Here is a 15,696-nt window from a genome sequence, read left to right on the forward strand (position 1 = left end):
AGTTTAACTGTTACCCTTATATTATTATTGTTTATTGTGTTTTGGGAGCAGCCGCATAAGTTAAGATGAATAGAGATAAGGAGGCAGAACAACTATTTGACAAGTTAGTGCCAGGAGGATCAATAGGAGCTGCCATGGGACCATTATATTTCATCTAAAATAGTATAGTTTTTAATGGTTGATTCAGGAAGATTCATCTCTTTAATTTCGTCTTCCACCTTCTGTATCTCAACCAATAATTTTGCTATTTTCCTCTCAGCATTCTCAATAAGGATGTTAATCAAATTATTAGAACTAGTATTAAGTTCCTTCTCCCATGTTACATAAAGGTCAGGCTCCAGATCTTCATATGTTGGTATAATCTGGGACCTGTGGCCCCGTGGAATCCTATTGAGTTTCAGATATTGTCTCAAAGTCGCGGCATCCCACCGTTTGTTCAACTCAGTACGTTTAAGGGATTCAAGCGTTTTTATTCCATCTTATCGTCATTTGATTTCTTCATCCAATGTGTTACACAATATCAGCCAACACGTGTTTCGTCTAGTCAGTCTATGACATATAGACTTCTTCAGGGCTGCAAATAATACAATAACCAATAATACATATCACAATCCTGTAGTACAGGATTGTGATATGTATTATTGGTTATTGTATTATTTGCAGCCCTGAAGAAGTCTATATGTCATAGACTGACTAGACGAAACACGTGTTGGCTGATATTGTGTAACACATTGGATGAAGAAATCAAATGATGATAAGATGGAATAAAAACGCATGAACATTGGATTTAATTGACTCTATTTGAAAGACGAGTGCTTGGTGGATATCTGTTTAAGTTTAGTCACTTGTTGACTTGATTTTGAGTAGTGGTAACCTACTCTTTCCACTTAGAGCACCAATTGGACTGGAATTTGTATATACATTCACTTATACACGCAGTGCGCTCCAGTTTAACTGTTACCCTTATATTATTATTGTTTATTGTGTTTTGGGAGCAGCCGCATAAGTTAAGATGAATAGAGATAAGGAGGCAGAACAACTATTTGACAAGTTAGTGGCAGGAGGATCAATAGGAGCTGCCATGGGACCATCTTAAAGAAACTAAAAAGGAAGGCCTGAGAGCCAAGTTTGTTAAGCTTGAATCCCTTAAACGTACTGAGTTGAACAAATGGTGGGATGCCGCGACTTTGAGACAATATCTGAAACTCAATAGGATTCCACGGGGCCTCAGGTCCCAGATTATACCAACATATGAAGATCTGGAGCCTGACCTTTATGTAACATGGGAGAAGGAACTTAATACTAGTTCTAATAATTTGATTAACATCCTTATTGAGAATGCTGAGAGGACAATAGCAAAATTATTGGTTGAGATACAGAAGGTGGAAGACGAAATTAAAGAGATGAATCTTCCTGAATCAACCATTAAAAACTATACTATTTTAGATGAAATATTAAATGATTTACAAAATGACATTAACCAAAGGAAAGCTAGAAAGATTAAGCGCGACGAAAGAGACTACCGTTCAGGTCGTGTTTATACCTTTGCAAGAAAGTTTGATTATTTGATGACCAAATCTATGACTGGAAAACAGAGGAGCGGCACTCCATCTGCTAGTGATAGTGATCCTGGTACTAGTAATATTTCTAGTAGCGACAATGAGGAAATTCCTGATTCCTCTTCCCTCCCATCAGTTGAAAATAATTTTTTAGTAGAAGTGCGCAGGTTACGCCGTGGGAACAGGGACATAGAGAGGAATCGAGCGGCAATTGCAAAAAAACCAGGAGAGGTGGTAGAGGCGGTAGGAGGACAAGGGGGAAGGGTAGGCATGCGACTGAGATCATGGAAACCATAGTTGAAAATGATGCTAATGATGTTGGAAATATTGAAATTGTAAATTTGTCATCAACTGAGTTGTCTGAGAATATGATCAGTTTACTCAAAAAAGGAATGGGATTCTGCCCTATGACTATGTCTGATTGGTATTTGACTAAAATTGATTTATTCAAGTTTGTAAGGAGGCTTAAACTAAAAAAGTACTTTGCTAATGTACCAGAAAAGACTAGACATGAGAGAATAAAACCTTTGAGCAACATTTCGATTCAAGAACTTAAGGAAACCCAATTATTATTGTCCCTTACTGAGAGAGAGGAAGATCCTGTGACTGTATTGAAGTTATTGGATGATTTGGAGATTGAAAGATTTTTGAGTGAAGGTAGTGGGTTGAAAGAAAGATCAAAATGGACACCTCAGGTGGCATCTGGTAGCACAATTGAAGCCTTCTTTAAGGCGGTCAATCAAGACATTGATAGAATTACGGATGCAAAATGTTCTGGAAGAATGAAGAATTATAAAGACAATCTATTGCCTGGGGAGAGGTTGGCACTAAAAGAACTTACGAATAACCCTGACATTACCATACGTAAAGCAGATAAGGGTGGGAACGTAGTAATTTTGAATACAACTGATTACAATGAGGAAGTTTATTCCCAATTGAATAATACTTTGTATTATGAAAAATGACAAAGTAATCCTCTTCTAACCCTGTCAAAGACTATTAATGACCAACTGAAAATTTGGTATGAACAAATGCTTATTGACTACAATGAATTCTTTATTTACAGGTTATTACACCACGTGCACCATGCATGTACACACTACCTAAAATTCACAAATCAATGGTTAAACCACCAGGCAGACCAATTATTTCTGGTATTGGGGGGCCAACTGAGCGCCTTTCCCAATATGTTGACACCTTTTTACAGCTCTATGTTAAAAACTTACCTTCGTTTATTGAGGACTCAAAGCATGTACTCAATCTAATGAATGATCTGATATGGGATTACAGGATGATATTGGTCACACTAGATGTGGTATCACTTTATACTAACATCGATCATGAATTAGGTATTCGTGCCATTGACTTCTTTCTGAGTAATAGAAGTGCGGAATACTATGATCATAATCAGATGATTCTGGAGATGACGAAACTGGTGCTTCAAAATAATGTGTTCCTCTTTGATGGTAAATGGTTTAGACAGCGCCTTGGAACCGCGATGGGTTCTAGGTTCGCTCCGTCCTTTGCGAACCTTTTTATGGGGTTCTTCGAGACGGAGAGAATCTGGGGCCCATCCGGTAAGAAATGGATACAATACATACACTATTGGGGGCGATATATAGATGATTGCCTTCTTATTTGGACAGGTTCAGTTGATGAACTCAAAGGCTTTTTTGATTACTTGAACGATAATGCACTGAACCTGGCATTCACTACTCATTATGACAGAAATAGCATCAGCTTCTTGGACATTGAACTGTTTATCGAAGATGGTAAAATTTGCAGTCGCATGTTTCGCAAACCTACTAGCTGTAATGCTGTTTTACATGCTCGAAGTTGTCACCCTGTGAGTCAAATAAATGCGATCCCTTATGGTGAGATGGTAAGGGCAAGACGGAATTGTTCTACAGATAATGACTTTGAGCATAATCTTATTGATTTATCACAGAGATTTCTGAAACAAGGTTATCAGAGCAAAGTGGTTGAAAATGCTGTGATTCGAGCTAAGAAATTTAAAAGGTCAAAAACTCTTGAGAAAAAATCCAGTGAGAGCAAAGATGTTAAGATCCGTTTGATTACAAACTATAGTACTGATAGTGCCAAACTATATAGAATTTTAAATAGACCCTGGCACTTACTGTATATGGATAAATACCTGATACCCTACATTGGAAATAAACCTGGACTAACTTTTAGAAGGGGTCGTACCCTTTCTAACTTCGTCAGTCCGAGTTACCCTTTGAAGAATACTGTTCCTGATTGGCTCACTGAGCGATCTATAGGTTTCCACAAATGTGGAAGATGTAGTTCCTGTAGATGGGCTATAAATAAGATTAAGACGTTTAACTATAACAATACTGGAGAACATTCAATTAATATGTTTATTAATTGTGATACTACTTTTGTTGTTTATGTTATAGTTTGTTCATGCAAACAGTTTTATGTTGGGAGCACTATCAGAAAATTGAAAGAAAGGATGGTAGAGCATTTTAGAGCAATGAAAACTGGGGATACACGTTATCCCATTGCCTCCCACATTGTTAGAAATTTTCATGAGAAAGAGAAACATGTGTTTAGATATCATGGTATTGATCATATCAAACGTGATGTTAGAGGTGGGAACAGGCAATTACAACTGCGACGCAGAGAAGTGATGTGGTTATTGAAACTTAAAGCAGTTGAACGTGGTCTAAATATTGACCACGAATTTGAATATTACTTAGGGCAGGAATAAATTGTGGATGTATAATGTAGTTCAGGTTTTGCTCTGAAGTTTATTTAAATTTATTGAATGTATAGCAACTGATTGTATTTTTGGTCTCAAAAAATACAAAAAAACGCAGTATTTATGAGTTTGAATAATGTTATTTTACTGGTGTATATTGTACTATTCACCTTGTTCCCCTTTTGCCTATCCTCCCCGTTCCTGGTTGTGCTGATCTGACTGTTTGGCTGTTAAGTTGACATGAGACATGACAATCCACTTGGACCCTTTCATTCACATATACCGTCATACGTGGGTCTGTTAATTTTACATATTCGCAGATATGTGGTAAGATGGCACATATAGTAATTACTGTTTAGATATTATAGAGTGTTTAAGAGCCACCACTCGAAAGTGCTTTGAATATAATATGGCTAGGTGCAATTATAATTTGGTCTATATATGACACTATTTTAATTTTAGAATAAGTGCGGCGGGACGCGCAAACAATTTAATTTATTGTATTTGTACAATGCAGATCTAATGAATATAATCAATTCTGTGCAAATCTCAGTTAGCAAACGGTACGATTGGGTGAAGATAATTGTAGGTTTTATTATGAATGCGCAGAATAACCACTCTAAGATGGCGCCCGCTGTTTCTCCTATATATTGCCACTCTAAGATGGCGCTTGCGTAGTACGCGACCATTTGGATATTGTCAAGGCAGAGATGCGGTGAGTTGCATTATGAGTTATGAGGTTGCAGTATGTGGTTAGGTTTGATTATTGGGTAAATACTGATGCGAGTTTCATTTTATTTGCAGCATACTGAAACGAGGATAGCTAGAATTTATAATTGATTCGATGAAGGTTTGGGACCTTCATTACGCTGATATGCGGTTTCTGATTTGAAGACGCCTAGAACTGATAAATTGGATTATGAACTACTTAACACTCTCAGGTACTAAGTGAGTTGGATATTTGATGAGAGACTTTGCTGTGAACTGTATAGCGAGTGGTACTTTGAATATTAACAAATTGATAAGTTATATTTATACAACTATATTTACAGACCATAATTTCCTAAGCAAGTAATATATCTTGAGTATAAGCAAATGGATAATATCCACTGACACATTTGTACTTAAAAACGATATGTGTTGGCTCTAATGAATTGTATAATAATGAGAGTAACATGTGCCACATGAGTTTAAGATTTGATGTATGATTAAGGTGCCTAGCGAGTGATAATTTTAGCATAAGTAATCTGACAATGTAAAGTGATATAAGTTTTGTTTACAGATTAGATTTTCGTTCGTATTGGATTGAGGAGATAGAATTGAATTTGAAATTCACGTGCTACACGATCTATTGTTTACCTTATTGGTGAGTTAATAAGGTTTTAGCTGTACTTTTCATGGTGACTATGTCTGTGTGGTATAGTTTGTGACTGGGTCTCATTTGGTATTTCAGGTTACTTGCCATTATTAAATTTGCAGCATTGGATTTGAAGTTTGGTACGTCATTCCAACTATAACTGTCTCTTTTTGTGTGCATGGTACTCTTACTTGGGTAGTAAGCACACTTGTTTCTCGATTTGGATACTTCTGGCTTCACTCTGGGTGATTGGTACTTCCTTGTTTACTCTTTTCTAAATACACTGTTCGGTGCATTTGAGTTGCGTATGAATATTCAGTACAGGATTGTGATATGTATTATTGGTTATTGTATTATTTGCAGCCCTGAAGAAGTCTATATGTCATAGACTGACTAGACGAAACACGTGTTGGCTGATATTGTGTAACACATTGGATGAAGAAATCAAATGACGATAAGATGGAATAAAAACGCATGAACATTGGATTAATTGACTCTATTTGAAAGACGAGTGCTTGGTGGATATCTGTTTACCTCTAGTGCCTTGTCCTGGGGGATCTGCGTGTAGAGGGACGTCACGTCCATCGTCACCATTATTTGCGTTTGTTGCTCAAAAGGAATGCCTTCTACTTTTGTTAAAAAATGTGTAGTGTCCCTTAAATATGATTTCACTTCTTTAAGGAATGGTTTTAGAAAAAAATCGACATATTTTGAGATAGGCTCAAGGCACGAGTCGCAACCCGAGACTATGGGCCGTCCCGGGGGTTCACTCAGATTTTTGTGAATCTTTGGTACAAGATAAAGGACAGGGGTTCTGGGAAACTTTTTCAATTAAAAATCATACTCTTTCGGACCCAGAAATCCTCCATCTCTACCAAGTTGCAAAATGTCTGCAATTGTACCTTGAATTTCTTTGACCGGATCTTCCGGTAGCAGTCGATACCATGTTGTATTCGTAACTTGTTTGAGTCCGTCAGATAGATACATATCGCGAGGCCAAATGACTACCGCCCTGCCTTTGTCAGCTTGTTTTATCACAACTGATTAATCTTCTTTCAGGCTCCGTATTGCCGCTCGTTGTCTATAACTCATGTTTTGCGGGACATACTTCTTACTTTTTTCAAGTTTATTAATGGATGATAACAAGACCTGCTCAAATGCATATATCTGTTTTGGGATGTTCTGACTTGGGACAAACTTTGATTTATTTCTGAGTCCTGTAGTCTCATTATTCATGATAGCTGGTTGATTTGCAAAAAAGGCTTTCAATCTTATTTTTCCACAGAACTCTATAGCCTGTATAGTCTCTATAGCCTATAGCCTCTAGTTTTATCTTGGTAAAGTCAGTCTTTTTACATGGTACGAACTTGAGGCCAAGGTTCAATACCGCTTCCTCGTCAGTGGAGAGTATCTTTGTTGATAGATTGACAACGGTACCCGGTCCTCCTACGATTTGTAGAAGCGGTTCCCCGTTCTCATCTCCCATGGTGCCTTGTACCTGATTTTTGGTTGTTGGCCTTTCTCTAAAAAAGAAACCTGTTTCTTGGAGTTATTTCCTCTTGTATCTGAACCAGACGACATATGGACAGAGCACACCCTGACAGACATTGGAGCACTCTATTTTGACGGACAATTGCAGATGTTTGAGGCATTCGTGAATGACTTTGAGCTCCCAGGGGGACAGTTCTTGCTGCACAGGCAGCTCCTAAATGACTGTCGTAAACACTGGCACACGTTAGAGGACGAGCCACCAACACACCCGGTCCTTCACGCAATCCTACAGGTGGGCCCAGGGAGGCACCTAGTTACTTGGAAATACAAAGCTATACGATCCCTTAAGCAACCCTCACTTGCATCCCTCAGGGAACAATGGGAAGACGACTTTTGCAGGCCTTTAATTGATAGGGAGTGGGTCAAAGCACTAGCATACACCAAGAAGGTCAACTACCGCTTCAAAAACATACAATTACATATCCTGCATCGGGCATATCTCACTCCTGCAAAGCTCCAGAATTAGTTCCCCGATGGTACCTTCGCCTGCCCAAGGTGTCGAGAGCCCGCTGCCTCCTTTTTAGGGCTCGCTGCGAAAAGCGCGTGAAAGCGCGCTCTCGCAGAGAGAACTATAGCTGTCGGCTCAGCCGACAATGAGGGGAGACAAGATCTGGCCACGCGCAGCATTTTCCAATAGGACTAGGTCACGCACGTGAGCTTGTGCATTAGAAAGCATGGGCGAAAGAATTGGAACGTGACGCGCGCCTCGTGAACAGTTCACGTGACTGACTTTGGAATGCAGGGGGAGTCTGCAGAGGGGCGCGCGGCGCTGTTCACGAGGCGCGCGGCGCTGATAAACAGGCTGGCTGCAGGCTTTATGAAACAAGGAGAGACTCTTTAAGTACAATAAAAGTAGAATTCACGTCACAGGCAGCTTCATCCACACGGAGGCGGCTCGGTGGCAATGCCATGTTTTTATAAAAATCATGATTAGTACAAGTGTTTCCTTGCCCGTCCCTCTCACAACCTTACCGTTTAGGATAGTGAGCCGAGGGACAGAAGAACAAGGTGATGACCCAGGATCACACACCCTGGCCAACAGGGGAGACGGGAGTAGAATTTACACCCTCTGCTTCTGCAACCAAATTATGACGGCTCCTCGGTAACAGTGTACACAGGCTTCGCAGCAGAGGGCGCAGTATATGGTGGAAGTTAAAACAGACCGCGCGAGTCACTTTTTGACTGAACCAGTTCCTCCGTATTGTATTATATAGGCACCCCCGTTCAGGAAGCGTGGACCCGTCCAGACCATGAAATAAACCTGCACACTGCAGGATTCTCACATTCGGCGCACTGTGTATCACGAGGCATCACGAGGCTCTCACCTCTGGTGACAAACAGCAGCCGCTCTGGTAGCCAGTGTGTCAATGCGCCTGCACCACCATCGATGCACCCGAGGCCGGCAGTGTGGGCCCGGTGCAGTTGCACCTTCCAAGCCCAATGCATCGCTCTCTGTCCCACTGTGTGATTACCACTCAGAAATACCAATATTTACCTTTTATTTGGAGTTCGAGAAATCTTCTTGTGATTGAAATAAAAACATCTTCTTAAGTTACAACCAATAGCCCTTAAAGGCTGAATATATATTTCCATTAAAAGTGTGCCGCTACAGTGTAATGTCATTGGTTTATCAGTTTGTGTTTCCGATATTAAAAACCCTGAAAACAAACTAAGTTGTCTGTAGGTAAGTAGAAATCATTAATAGTCCTTTAAGGTTGACACTTGGGAGATGCAGTCAGTCTTGCAGCGATTCCAACATCTCACTGCAACACTCACCCAACCCGCTGAGCTAAGGGATGGCACGCAAACGTTTAACCCCGAATGCCACTGTATTTGGGGCTGCGGAGGCACGTATGGTTGCACAGAAGTGTCAGAAGTGGGGGTACACCCCAGAATATCCTCTGAAAAATAACCAGTACAAAAGTAAACCCCAACAAATGCACAAAAAAATGCTAAAGTCTACTTGTATTTTATTGATGTGACATAGTTACAGCTCACAGTGTCCTTATAAATTTGAAACAAGCATTTTTTGACTTATAGTTACCAAAATCCTCAGGTGCAGAAGTAACATTAAGGCACCATTTTACTCCCATCATCACGTCATTATAACATTGCCACCTTGCCTTTGCTTTAACCCATCACACACAACCACACATACAAACACACACACACACACACCCACACACACAACCACAACCACACTGTCAGTGCACACTATCACCAGGCACAGACCCCATCAGTCGTCAGTGCATGCTTTCACCAGGCACAAACACCACCAGCCGTCAGTGCATGCTTTCACCAGGCACACACACACACCACCAGCCGTCAGTGCACGCTACCACCAGGCACACACACATACCACCAGCCATCAGTGCACGCTTTCACCAGGCACACACACACCACCAGCCATCAGTGCACGCTTTCACCAGGCACACTCACACACACCACCGGCCGTCAGTGCACGCTTTTTACCAGGCACACACCAACAGCCATTAGTGCAAGCTTTCAACAGGCACACAAACCAACAGCCATCAGTGCACGCTTTCACCAGGCACACACACCGCCAGCCGTCAGTGCACGCTTTTTCCAGGCACACACACCACCAGCCGTCAGTGCACACTTCCACCAGGCACACACACACCACCAGCCGTCAGTGCACGCTTTCACCAGGCACACTCACACACACACCAACAGCTGTCAGTGCACGTTTTTTACCAGGCACACACCAACAGCCATCAATGCAAGCTTTCACCAGGCACACACACCAACAGCCGTCAGTGCACGCTTTCACCAGGCACACACACCACCAGCCGTCCGTGCACGCTTTCTCCAGGCACACACACCACCAGCCGGCAGAATAAAATCGACATATTTTGAGATAGGCTCAAGGCACGAGTCGCAACCCGATACTATGGGCCGTCCCGGGGGTTCACTCAGATTTTTGTGAATCTTTGGTAGAAGATAAAGGACAGGGGTTCTGGGAAACTTTTTCAATATAAAATCATACTCTTTCGGACCCAGAAATCCTCCATCTCTACCAAGTTGCAAAATTTCTGCAATTGTACCTTGAATTTCTTTGACTGGATCTTCCGGTAGCAGTCGATACCATGTTGTATTCGTAACTTGTTTGAGTCCGTCAGATAGATACATATCGCGAGGCCAAATGACTACTGCCATTATCAGCTTGTTTTATCACAACTGATGAATCTTCTTTCAGGCTCCGTATTGCTGCTCGTTGTCTATAACTCATTTTTTGCTGGATATACTTCTTACTTTTTTCAAGTTTATTAATGGATGATAACAATCCCTGCTCAAATGCATATATCTGTTTTGGGATGTTCTGACTTGGGACAAACTTTGATTTATTTCTGAGTCCTGTAGTCTCATTATTCATGATAGCTGGTTGATTTGCAAAAAAGGCTTTCAATCTTATTTTTCTACAGAACTCTATAGCCTCTATAGTCTCTATAGCCTATAGCCTCTAGTTTTATCTTGGTAAAGTCAGTCTTTTTACATGGTACGAACTTGAGGCCAAGGTTCAAGACCGCTTCCTCGTCAGTGGAGAGTATCTTTGTTGATAGATTGACAACGGTACCCGGTCCTCCTACGATTTGTAGAAGCGGTTCCGCGTTCTCATCTCCCATGGTGCCTTGTACCTGATTTTTGGTTCTTGGCCTTTCTCTAAAAAAGAAACCTGTTTCTTGGAGTTATTTCCTCTTGTATCTGAACCAGACGACATATGGACGGAGCACACCCTAACAGACATTGGGTCACTCTATTTTGACGGACAATTGCAGATGTTTGAGGCACTCGTGAATGACTTTGAGCGCCCAGGGGGACAGTTCTTGCTGCACAGGCAGCTCCTAAATGACTGTCGTAAACACTGGCACACGTTAGAGGACGAGCCACCAACACACCCAGTCCTTCACGCAATCCTACTGGTGGGCCTAGGGAGGCACCTAGTTACTTGGAAATACAAAGCTATACGATCCCTTAAGCAACCCTCACTTGCATCCCTCAGGGAACAATGGGAAGACGACTTTTGCAGGCCTTTAAATGATAGGGAGTGGGTCAAAGCACTAGCATAAACCAAGAAGGTCAACTACCGCTTCAAAAACATACAATTACATATCCTGCATCGGGCATATCTCTCTCCTGCAAAGCTCCAGAATTAGTTCCCCGATGGTACCTTCGCCTGCCCAAGATGTCGAGAGCCCGCTGCCTCCTTTTTAGGGCTTGCTGCGAAAAGCGCGCGAAAGCGCGCTCTCACAGAGAGAACTATAGCTGTCGGCTCAGCCGACAATGAGGGGAGACAAGATCTGGCCACGCGCAGCATTTTCCAATAGGATTAGGTCACGCGCGTGAGCTGTGCATTAGAAAGCATGGGCGCAAGAATTGGATCACGACGCGCGCCTCGTGAACAGTTCACGTGACTGACTTTGGAATGCAGGGGGAGTCTGCAGAGGTGGGCGGCGCTGTTCACGAGGCGCGCGGCGCTGATAAACAGGCTGGCTGCAGGCTTTATGAAACAAGGAGAGACTCTTTAAGTACAATAAAAGTGGAATTCACGTCACAGGCAGCTTCATCCACACAGAGGCGGCTCGGTGGCAGTGCCATGTTTTTATAAAAATCATGATTAGTACAAGTGTTTCCTTGCCCGTCCCTCTCACAACCTTACCGTTTAGCATAGTGAGCCGAGGGACAGAAGAACAAGGTGATGACCCAGGATCACACACCCTGGCCAACAGGGGAGCCGGGACTAGAATTTACTCCCTCTGCTTCTGCAACCAAATTATGACGGCTCCTCGGTAACAGTGTACACAGACTTCGCAGCATAGGGCGCAGTATATGGTGGGGGTTAAAACAGACCGCGCTAGTCACTTTTTGACTGAACCAGTTCCTCTGTATCGTATTATAAAGGCACCCCCGTTCAGGAAGCGTGGACCCATCCAGACCATGAAATAAACCTGCACACTGCAGGATTCTCACATTCGGCGCACTGTGTATCACGAGGCATCACGAGGCTCTCACCTGTGGTGACAAACAGCAGCCGCTCTGGTAGCCAGTGTGTCAATGCGCCTGCACCACCATCGATGCACCCGAGGCCGGCAGTGTGGGCCCGGTGCAGTTGCACCTTCCAAGCCCAATGCATCGCTCTCTGTCCCACTGTGTGATTACCACTCAGAAATACCAATATTTACCTTGTATTTGGAGTTCGAGAAATCTTCTTGTGATTGAAATAAAAACATCTTCTTAAGTTACAACCGATAACCCTTAAAGGCTGAATATATATTTCCATTAAAAGTGTGCCGCTACAGTGTAATGTCATTGGTTTATCAGTTTGTGTTTCCGATATTAAAAACCCTGAAAACAAACTAAGTTGTCTGTAGGTAAGTAGAAATCATTAATAGTCCTTTAAGGTTGACACTTGGGAGATGCAGTCAGTCTCGCAGCGATTTCAACATCTCACTGCAACACTCACCCAACCCGCTGAGCTAAGGGATGGCACGCAAACGTTTAACCCCGAATGCCACTGTATTTGGGGCTGCGGGGGCACGTATGGTTACACAGAAGTGTCAGAAGTGGTGGTACACCCCCAGAATATACTCTGAAAAATAACCAGTACAAAAGTAAACCCCAACAAATGTGCACAAAAAAATGCTAAAGTCTACTTGTATTTTATTGATGTGACATAGTTACAGCTCACAGTGTCCTTACAACTTTGAAACAAGCATTTTTTGACTTATAGTTACCAAAATCCTCAGGTGCAGAAGTAACATTAAGGCACCATTTTACTCCCATCATCACGTCATTATAACATTGCCACCTTGCCTTTGCTTGAACCCATCACACACAACCACACATACAAACACACACACACACACACACAACCACAACCGCACACACAACCACACTGTCAGTGCACACTATCACCAGGCACAGACCCCATCAGTCGTCAGTGCATGCTTTCACCAGGCACAAACACCACCAGCCGTCAGTGCATGCTTTCACCAGGCACACACACACACCACCAGCCGTCAGTGCACGCTACCACCAGGCACACACACATACCACCAGCCATCAGTGCACGCTTTCACCAGGCACACACACACCACCAGCCGTCAGTGCACGCTTTCACCAGGCACACTCACACACACCACCGGCCTTCAGTGCACGCTTTTTACCAGGCACACACCAACAGTCATTAGCGCAAGCTTTCAACAGGCACACACACCAACAGCCATCAGTGCACGCTTGCACCAGGCACACACACCGCCAGCCGTCAATGCACGCTTTTTCCAGGCACACACACCACCAGCCGTCAGTGCACACTTCCACCAGGCACACACACACCACCAGCCGTCAGTGCACGCTTTCACCAGGCACACTCACACACACACCAACGGCTGTCAGTGCACGTTTTTTACCAGGCACACACCAACAGCCATCAATGCAAGCTTTCACCAGGCACACACACCAACAGCCGTCAGTGCACGCTTTCGCCAGGCACACACACCACCAGCCGTCCGTGCACGCTTTCTCCAGGCACACACACCACCAGCCGGCAGAATAAAATCGACATATTTTGAGATAGGCTCAAGGCACGAGTCGCAACCCGATACTATGGGCCGTCCCGGGGGTTCACTCAGATTTTTGTGAATCTTTGGTAGAAGATAAAGGACAGGGGTTCTGGGAAACTTTTTCAATATAAAATCATACTCTTTCGGACCCAGAAATCCTCCATCTCTACCAAGTTGCAAAATTTCTGCAATTGTACCTTGAATTTCTTTGACTGGATCTTCCGGTAGCAGTCGATACCATGTTGTATTCGTAACTTGTTTGAGTCCGTCAGATAGATACATATCGCGAGGCCAAATGACTACTGCCATTATCAGCTTGTTTTATCACAACTGATGAATCTTCTTTCAGGCTCCGTATTGCCGCTCGTTGTCTATAACTCATGTTTTGCTGGATATACTTCTTACTTTTTTCAAGTTTATTAATGGATGATAACAAGACCTGCTCAAAGGCATATATCTGTTTTGGGATGTTCTGACTTGGGACAAACTTTGATTTATTTCTGAGTCCTGTAGTCTCATTATTCATGATAGCTGGTTGATTTGCAAAAAAGGCTTTCAATCTTATTATTCTACAGAACTCTATAGCCTCTATAGTCTCTATAGCCTATAGCCTCTAGTTTTATCTTGGTAAAGTCAGTCTTTTTACATGGTACGAACTTGAGGCCAAGGTTCAAGACCGCTTCCTCGTCAGTGGAGAGTATCTTTGTTGATAGATTGACAACGGTACCCGGTCCTCCTACGATTTGTAGAAGCGGTTCCGCGTTCTCATCTCCCATGGTGCCTTGTACCTGATTTTTGGTTGTTGGCCTTTCTCTAAAAAAGAAACCTGTTTCTTGGAGTTATTTCCTCTTGTATCTGAACCAGACGACATATGGACGGAGCACACCCTGACAGACATTGGGTCACTCTATTTTGACGGACAATTGCAGATGTTTGAGGCACTCATGAATGACTTTGAGCTCCCAGGGGGACAGTTCTTGCTGCACAGGCAGCTCCTAAATGACTGTCGTAAACACTGGCACACGTTAGAGGACGAGCCACCAACACACCCAGTCCTTCACGCAATCCTACAGGTGGGCCCAGGGAGGCACCTAGTTACTTGGAAATACAAAGCTATACGATCCCTTAAGCAACCCTCACTTGCATCCCTCAGGGAACAATGGGAAGACGACTTTTGCAGGCCTTTAAATGATAGGGAGTGGGTCAAAGCACTAGCATACACCAAGAAGGTCAACTACCGCTTCAAAAACATACAATTACATATCCTGCATCGGGCATATCTCTCTCCTGCAAAGCTCCAGAATTAGTTCCCCGATGGTACCTTCGCCTGCCCAAGATGTCGAGAGCCCGCTTCCTCCTTTTTAGGGCTCGCTGCGAAAAGCGCGCGAAAGCACGCTCTCAGAGAGAGAACTATAGCTGTCGGCTCAGCCGACAATGAGGGGAGACAAGATCTGGCCACGCGCAGCATTTTCCAATAGGATTAGGTCACGCGCGTGAGCTTGTGCATTAGAAAGCATGGGCGAAAGAATTGGATCGCGACGCGCGCCTCGTGAACAGTTCACGTGACTGACTTTGGAATGCAGGGGTAGTCTGCAGAGGTGCGCGGCGCTGTTCACGATGCGCGCGGCGCTGATAAACAGGCTGGCTGCCGGCTTTATGAAACAAGGAGAGACTCTTTAAGTACAATAAAAGTGGAATTCACGTCACAGGCAGCTTCATCCACACAGAGGCGGCTCGGTGGCAATGCCATGTTTTTATAAAAATCATGATTAGTACAAGTGTTTCCTTGCCCGTCCCTCTCACAACCTTACCGTTTAGCATAGTGAGACGAGGGACAGAAGAACAAGGTGATGACCCAGGATCACACACCCTGGCACACAGGGGAGCCGGGACTAGAATTTACTCCCTCTGCTTCTGCAACCA

The sequence above is a fragment of the Lissotriton helveticus genome, chromosome 11 (assembly GCF_964261635.1).
Source record: "Lissotriton helveticus chromosome 11, aLisHel1.1, whole genome shotgun sequence".
In the NCBI taxonomy this organism is placed as follows: Eukaryota; Metazoa; Chordata; class Amphibia; order Caudata; family Salamandridae; genus Lissotriton; species Lissotriton helveticus.